The 8711-nt window shown below is 35.0% G+C and overlaps 1 long non-coding RNA gene across 2 annotated transcripts in view; it reads right to left on the minus strand.

Moving 5' to 3' along the window:
• Positions 1-5875: 5875 nt before the first annotated feature.
• LOC118746087 overlaps positions 5876-8711 on the minus strand; it is a 23731-nt gene continuing 20895 nt past the window's right edge. The window contains exons 4-5 of one of the 2 annotated variants that reach the window (XR_004993771.1): positions 6186-6297; positions 5876-6133 (exon numbers count right to left, since the gene is read on the minus strand). This is a non-coding gene — a long non-coding RNA (uncharacterized LOC118746087). Of the gene's footprint in view, positions 6134-6177; positions 6298-8711 lie in introns of both variants that reach the window. The other variant, XR_004993772.1, reaches the window with a different exon arrangement.

The following is an 8711-nucleotide window of genomic DNA, read 5'->3' on the forward strand; positions in this document are numbered from 1 at the left end:
ATGGCATCATACCTTCGCAGCACCAAAGGGCTCTGAAGGTGTTGTGCAATTGGTTGAATCCTATGCAATTGGTTCACAGAAATTTGGATTTCTACATTAGATAACTAGGGTAATTCTCTAATCGTTCTCAAGTCGGTGGCGAAGTTAGAGAACTACATTAGAATTCGATTCGAGAACGATTAGAAAGACAACGCAAATTCAAATAAATGTAAATAAGCAATATTCCAAATGAATGAATCATTAATTATTTTTAAGTTCAATTCATTCATTATTTATTTTATTGCGAATACATTTAATAGAAATTTTCCGAAAAAAATCGTTTTATTTAATAAAGAAAAAAAAAGCAGTTTGAAATTCACATTCGAATCCCATTAGAGATTAACAATAGAATTCGATTCGAGAATTAATATTTTCTCGAGTCGAGAACTATGTCTTATTTTAGTTGAGATCGCTATGATTATCGATAGTTTTTCGAGTCGTTCTCTAGCGTTTGAGATTGTGGCTAATCCTCCAATCATTCTCTAACCGATAACTAACCTCAATGTTTGCTGGGTTGGATCCTATTTATGCGAACTGCGTGAGGACCGGGTACATCCCCAAGGCTTGGAGGGTAGTCAGTGTTGCGTTCATCCCGATGGCCGGAAAAGGCGCACATGTATTAGGTATTTTAGGCCTATCAGTCTCTCTTCGTTTTTGCTGAAAACGCTAGAGAGACTGATAGACCTGTACGTAAGAAACGCGATACCTCGTTACTGTCAAGAGCTCAATACGCTTATTGCAAGAAAAAGGCGGTGACTACCGCCCTCCACACATTGGTAAAGTGGTCAGAGGAACCCTTAAATATTATGCAGTAATATTACCCATAAATATTATGCAGTAGGGGCCTTCTTCGATGTCGAGGGGGCCTTCAACAATGTCACTCCAGAGGCAATAATCAAGTATGTCGCGACGGAGTAGGGGAGCGCCTGCACTCAGTGCAGATTCATTAGGAGCACTCAACAAGGTGGTGTTCTCTCTCCCCTGCTCTGGATTGCGGTTGTAAACGGCCTTCTAGAGAAACTAAAAAAAAAGTGGATTGTCGGGTGATCGCCTATGTAGATGATGTGGAACGATTTCTAGACACCCTTTTTGATCTGGCTCAACGTTACCTGAACCAGGTAACTAGGTGGGCGATTAACGGTGGCTGTCGTGGAAGCCTAACATTGAGGAAAGGGTAAGGAAGGTGTCGATTGTCTTGTACTGTTGTCGCAGCACGATCTGATACAAAAATTAAAGAGTTGCCATCTGTTTGAAAATTGCAGCTTAAGTATATTGATAAGACAAAGTGAATATTGCAAAATGGCTGTCAAAAGAAAGAGGCTCAAGAAGGCTTACAGCCGAAAATATGTTTGCCTAAGGTTGCCATCTGTTGGAAAATTTTAATTTAATTTAATTGATAAGATAAATTGAATAGTGCAATATGGGTATCTAAATTAGGAAAGTTTACTGCCGAAAACATTTTTGAGGGTTGCCACCTGTTTGAGAAATTGTATTCAATTAAATTGATAAAATAAATGAAGTATTACAATACGGGTATAAAACAGCACAAAAATATGTTTAAGGCGCAGTGAAGCACGCCGGGTATTGTTTAATATATTCGCGCCACCTACTCTCTTATTTGTTTATTATCATTATGATTATCATTATCATTATAATTATAAATATGCACAAAAAAATTAATTATATGATCAGTAAAATGACTCCGAAATATTAAAAATATGCTTTATATATGCCCCAAAACCTACTATACAATGTATATTTTCCAACGAAAATTTTTTCGATTATCGCATAACAAGTTCGCAACACTCCTGGAAACTGTTGAACAGCTTTCGCTAAAAACGAACGCAAAGATTATTTCTCTTTTGTTAAATTTTCATTGAATTTTTCAACCCCAAAAACCGGTTTAGCACTAAACTTCACCATTGAAAAACAACACTCGAAATATTTTTACGAGTACATATCGCACACCGTCTTCAAAAGAGTCACAACTCAAAATAATACGTTCGTCAGAAAATTCGAAAAACTATTTCGTAGCACATGCTAATCATATGGGCAAGGGCGACTTTACCTTAGGTTTTTTAACAAATTATAACAAAAATTTGCTCCAGCTTTTGCTGAAAGATAAATAAAAGCTCTGTGTACATTTTTAGTGTATAATTTCAAAAATGCCAAATTTTGAGTTGTGACTCTTTTGAGGACGGTGTGCGATATATTAAAATTTACAAATAACTGAACCTTTCGTTGTATGTCAGCTTCCTCTTTTTTATCAATTTAAAAAACTTCAACAGAAACCCTGGCTATCTGCGCAAAGGTATAGGTATTATGGTTATTACCAAAATAATCATTTTTATGCTTTTCAGCAAAATATGTCTTTTGTGTAATAATATGCATTTGCATATTCGATATGCATTTGCATATTTTTGTCTTCCCTTATCATTACATCTCCGTGTATAAACAAATCAGATATTGCATGTTCCCAAAGGTTTTACATATTAAATTTCATAAATTGTTTTAATGATTTTTGATAAAATTTTAAAATCAAAACTTATCGAGGCACAAATTCTGTGCGTCTAGGAAAAATTATTTTCTGCTTTTTGTATATTTATAGAAACGTGGTAGTAGTTTTTTTTTTATTTGACTTTGTTCAATTGACGTCACAAACTTGTTCTATTCTATTGGTGATAAAAATCGCCAAAAAAAATTGTGAACTAATTTTAATTTCAAACTTATTCATAACATAATAGTTCATGATTTTAGTTAAATTGTCGTGGCAGTAGCTTTTTATAGAATGAACTAATCCTTTATATATGCAGGGTGTCCTAGATCACCCGCTCACCCCTTCTAAAATGGAGGGAAATGCTTTTTTATTGAAAAACACCAAAATATGACCTACCAAATCAGGTATCCTCTATCTTATGATGGCATTACCGACTTCCGGTTTCAATTTTTTTAAATAAATTTTAATAAAAGGTCTTAAATTTTAAGAAAAAGCGATTGCTTAGGGTAATTTCGTTTCTACAAAAAATGTTGCCTTCTCATTGCCATCTTCTTAGTATTTGTACGTACAGGGCAATGAGAAGGTAACATTTTTCGGTAGAAATGAAAACACATTATTACTTTTCATTCATACGGTACAGTATTTCTATCCCGCATAAAATTTAATTTTTCGTTTACATACAAATTGTGGCCAACTCCTTAATGTAAACTAAATAAAATTCTACGTACAATAAAAATTGTGCGCACTCGGTTCAAGAAGAATGCATAAAATTCAAATAAAATTGATGTACATATTCAAAATGTAAGTTAACTAAAATGATGTGGCAGGAATTTCATAATTGCACTGAATACGTTACTACATATGAACTTACTTGGCAGTTGTTGTTGTTGTCACTTGAATACAGCACTTCCTTGCTTCTTCTATGCATGCACTAGAATGTAAAGTTTTCGGTGCTTCAATTTCATCTCAGGCGAGTCTACTGCTTGGGTAATTTGTTGCATGCGAACCTACTACTAAAGGTCCTTGGTGATATGCAACATGCAATACATATGTTTGTGTTTATGAATGTATTTTGGGTGTATGTATGTACATAAGTTGCATAAGTTTTGTTGAAGTATTATATGCATGCGTATTGGTACTAAAACCCACATATGGGTGTACATACATACTGAACATTCCTACATATGTTTGTATGTATATACATGCAGGCACAATAATATATAGTTTCATTAGACATTTTCTTCTTCTTCTTACTTCTACAAACCTTTGCAGGCTGTGATTGTTATGTGAGCTTTACTACTTGGCTGTTGGCTGGCTGGCTGGCTGCTACTTGCAAACATGGATGCATTATGGTTGCATGCTCGGGTGGACGGCAGAAAGTCCTTTTCGTCGCTGCCCCTGCATACCGCAGTAGTGTTCGCGCGTTATTGAGTTATGGATGTGCGGCATGTATGTATGTGTGAATGTGAGGATGAAAAGCGGCAGCGAACGAGGCCAAACAAGGAAAAATAGAAACAAATCATTGGCTTGCAAAAACTACAAAAACTACAACAACAACAATAACAGTATTGTACAAGTTAGTAAGTCATTGAAGCAGCCATATTCGGCTTAATAGTGTTGTTGGTGTTGTTGAAGAATGCATAAAAAACAAACAAAAAAACAAAAAAATGTAGACATGGTCGAAAGAAAAGAGAAAACCGGAAAGAAAACGGAGGATAACGAGAAATAAAATGGAAAAAATCGCGAATTTTTGATTATCCTTTTGAATTCGAGCTACAGCTGATGCATGAAAGCATGTTCTTCATCTCGACAATGGCTCCGACAACAACAACAACAACCACCACTTGCACCACTGCAACAACAAATGCCAACTACTCAACTGTGTTGCATGAGTTTCCGAGTTGTACAAGGCATAAGAGCGGAGCAAGCCAACCGGAATTATTGAAGGATTTGTTATTAGTGTTTGCAGTTTTGCTTTCAAGTTTGTTGTTGCGCATTTTGGCCTCCACATATCGACTTTGTTTGTTAATGCAATTTTTTAGACTTTCCTGCAAGCAAATTGGTAACGCATAGTTTGTCAATCCACGGCTGAGAGGCTGCCAGCTTCAGTCTTGCAAATTTCTTTATTTCGCTTCCTTTTTGCAAAGCTTATTATTATTTTTTTTTTTTGCAAATGCTCTTAATATTTATTGTTGTCTTCAATATCTGTGCATATGTACTATGAACTTATGTATGTACATACATATATTTTCTTAAAGACTTAAAGCACCTTACACAGAAATATTCAGGATGTTGCCCTAGACTACTCAAGCCGTTACAACAACATGTCGCTTCTTGAATAATACATTTTGATCATCGGTAGAAAATTCAAATTCAATTTACGCCAAACAAAATGATAATCCATCTATCATTCATCAGCAGTCATTGGCAAGAAGAAAAATTAAAACGCAGCGGTGGAGAAAAAGTGCGACAAAAAATATGAGTAGATAAACAAGAAGTGGGTAGCAACAAAAAAAAAACAACCGCAAATCGTACTTCGACATAAATATTTTCACGGTTGTACATATGCAAGTATGTACATATGTATACATTAAATTGTAAATCTCCGGTGCTTTGACGAGCTGGTGTTCAATATCATTCTCGTTTGAGGTGACACTGGCGTACCTTGTTGCAAAACCCAGAAGATACTTACCACGGCTTCTGCTACAGCACACAGCACACACATGTATGTAGATATGTATATATGTAGATACCTTCAAGCGACAGTCAGTAATGATCTAAAGCTGGTGCACCTTCCCGCCTAGACCAGCTTGAATTGATGAGTGTGGGTGCTCGTACTGACTCTGTTGGTGCTCGATATTTTTATAACGAAAGAAATGAAAAAATGCGTGGCTGCGCTCTGATAAGAATTTTTATGGCAACTGTTTGAGGAAGCTCCCCGTGCAAAGGAAATTGGGCGAATGTGTGCCTGCTGGGCCACTGCGCGAGGTGACGCGTGAATCGCACTCATCTGCGCTGAATTGGGGAGCAGTGCAACCATAGATTCCTCTTGCCTTGAAGCTTTCCCCATATTTTGCTCGATTGCTGCACAGCAAATGTATAGATATATGTATTTAGAACATCGATATGAGTGTAAGTGTTAAGTATTGGTCATTATATTTATACATATTTAGTATGTACATACGTATGCATGTGTGGTGTTAGAAATTAGTCAAAAATTATGACCAGTGTTGCCAGAATTTTTTCAGCGATCCAGCTAAATAGACAAAAAAAAGCTAAAAACAGCTGAATAAAAAATTGTTAAGGCTTAAAAAAGGTTAAAAGTATGCAAATGTTTATTCGTTTTTTCACAAAAAAATACAGCAAAATAGGTACAGACTTCTTACATCCAATAACAAATTAAAGGCTATTTGCATGATACCGAAAAGAAGGTAGTTTCAAGAAAAACCTTTTTGATTAAAAATGAAAATTTTTACAATTGCTCAATTGTGAAAAATTCTGGGCGGAGGCCGGTCTTCCGTGGTGCTGCTTGAGCTTGTGTTGTCTGCCTCGATAATACTTCCTTGGGGTGCGGGCATATCAACTTTCTTGAAATTACTATTTAATAATAAATGTTAATTATTAAATTCGATAATTTATACCTTTATACCTTTCCATATTTTTGCAGTTTTGCAAATATTCAACAATCCCGCCGCCAAAAGAAAACTGTGCCAAGAGTATATTAGTGATGAACAGGGAACGGATTTTTAGGACCTGAAAACCTATAAAAAAAAGGAAAAATAAAATAGCGAAATAGGCAAGAAAAGGCACTAGAAATCGCAATAAAGGCAAAAGAAGACACTAAAGAAAGACAAAAACCGAAAAAGAAGCAAAAAAATATACTTATTTTTGAAATGTTTATTTTACAAGTAAAAAGAAAAACTGTAAACTAGTTTCATTATATATAACATTTCTACTTTGAATCTTTGACTATTTTCTCCTCTCGAGTTTTTAACTAACAAAACTTTAATCTCTATAGTTGTAGGAACATTGAACCATAAGATGCATTTTAAAATTTTCTGGCAGCATTTTTCATTACATTTTCGAGAAGAAAAGTCTTGAATGTACTAAACGTGCGATCGGCGTGACAGTGGCGCCCAGTTTAAATATGGAACGCTTAAAACTTTCATATTATCAAGAATAAGGGCTTTTCCTTACCCTTTACAACTAAAGGCCAGTATACAGCTCTCAAGAAATGGCCAAAAAAGGAATTTCGACATCTGATACATGGGCATATATTTCTTTTGCAAACATGGATTGTCTTGTGCTCTTGTTTCACAAAAAAAACTTAAGCAAAATTCTTCAGCAAATGCCTTCAGCAGAAAAAAGGCAATTTCCATAAAATCCGTTCCCTGGCGATGAACATAGCATTGCAATAATCGATTATTTGTCCTCTCAAACAGAGTTATGGGCGCATACAGTAATGGAGGACATATCGCTTATTACAACTTTGTGAAGATTAATTGAGTCGTGTTTATTCGTATACTATTTTTTAATTGGATTTTCCGAAATTTGGAAAAATCTAGAAAGAGCTTAAAGATTTTCAGAAAAAAAAAACAAAAAAAAAAGCTAGCAGCTAAATTGGAATTTTTCTAGCTAAACGGCGAAAAAAAGCCAAATCTAGCTGGAAAGCACTAAAATGGCAACACTGGTTATGACCTTAAGCGAAAGCGAAGCTTCTCTCAAGTTTGTAATACGAGTAGTTACAGTTTTTAAATTTTTGCAAATTTCTATTTTAGTTATTCAAAATACGTTTCATAAAATGGACCCAAATTAACTTTTTATTTTTCACTATAAAACCATATGTATTTTAATATGAAAACATATTAACTATATCCATTAACCAAAAAATATCGCCTAAAGGCTTTTCATCCACCAACATTGTTCTTAAGTTTGCATGCGCTGGCTGATAACATAAATTTTGCTTACAAAAAATGCGTTTGAAAAAGGTAAGGAAAGCGAAAAATGTTAATTTATCCATATAATTTATATGTTTTAATTAATTTAAAAGATAAAAAAAACGAACTTAATTAATTGAATTATTTTTAAAAGGCATACAATTACTGTTTCTATTCGAATTTATATTAGTGCATTTTATATCAAAATTGCTCATCACTGGCGTCTAAATTGTGTCGAATATTACCTCAGTTATTGATCTAATTGATCGTTTAAAATCAATCAACTTTGATTGTGTCGTGAAGAGTTTCTCTCATCTTAATATATAAAGCTTCCGTGTCACTTACGCTAATCTCCGAAACCGCTGAACCGATTTCAATGAAATTTCGTGGGTGTGTTTTGTTGGTTTCAACTTAAAAGATGAGGAGGTTTCAACACGAGAACGACATTTTTTCAATGCTCCTCGCAACGTGCTTATCTTAATATATAAAAATCCTGTTCATTTACGCTAATCTTCGAAACTTCTTAACCGATGGGTGATGTACAAGACCTGAAGTACAAAATATTGCTAAAAAACTGTACTTCCGAAAGAACTACGGTTGGTCACACTGCTCATAATGAACGTACTGGTGTATGGGGCAGAAGCATTTGATGAGGCGGCTCTAGCTAAACTGCTATAGAAAGGAGATTGTTGTGTTAATAACCACGGATCACTGGGTCGTTAGTGAACGTGCAGCAAGGATGAGTCTCCCGTACAACCATCGGTACCGTAGCCGTAGCCTCGATTAAAATACATGATATATTAAGCAAATTCTTCATGCAATATCTAAAGAGGATCTAAATGCTCCATTACTAGCATGTACAGATTCATCGACAAGTCGAAGTGATGTTAAGACACCAACGAATCATGACAGCAGACAACATCAGAGGTTCCAGAGATAGCAAATCGAAATGCTGGTTACGGCGACAATTTGTAGTTTTGCGGAGTCTTCCTGTTGATCCACGATCAGTGGAAGTGTTTAAATAGGGCAAATATGACCACAATTCAAATTATTCTTACTCGCATCCTTATACATGTGTATGTGTAAGTACACTGTCATTTTGTAGGTATGTATGTAGGTATGGGTAATATGTATAAGCACATAACTACATACTACATACATATCTGAAGCCACAGAGTTTAGTATCACCAGCAGTTTGGTGTATTTCTCAAATAGTTAACTTTGCTTTTGCTAAAAAA

Source organism: Rhagoletis pomonella, unplaced genomic scaffold, assembly GCF_013731165.1.
Source record: "Rhagoletis pomonella isolate Grant_MI unplaced genomic scaffold, Rhpom_1.0 Rhpom_scaffold_00010, whole genome shotgun sequence".
Classification (NCBI taxonomy): domain Eukaryota; kingdom Metazoa; phylum Arthropoda; class Insecta; order Diptera; family Tephritidae; genus Rhagoletis; species Rhagoletis pomonella.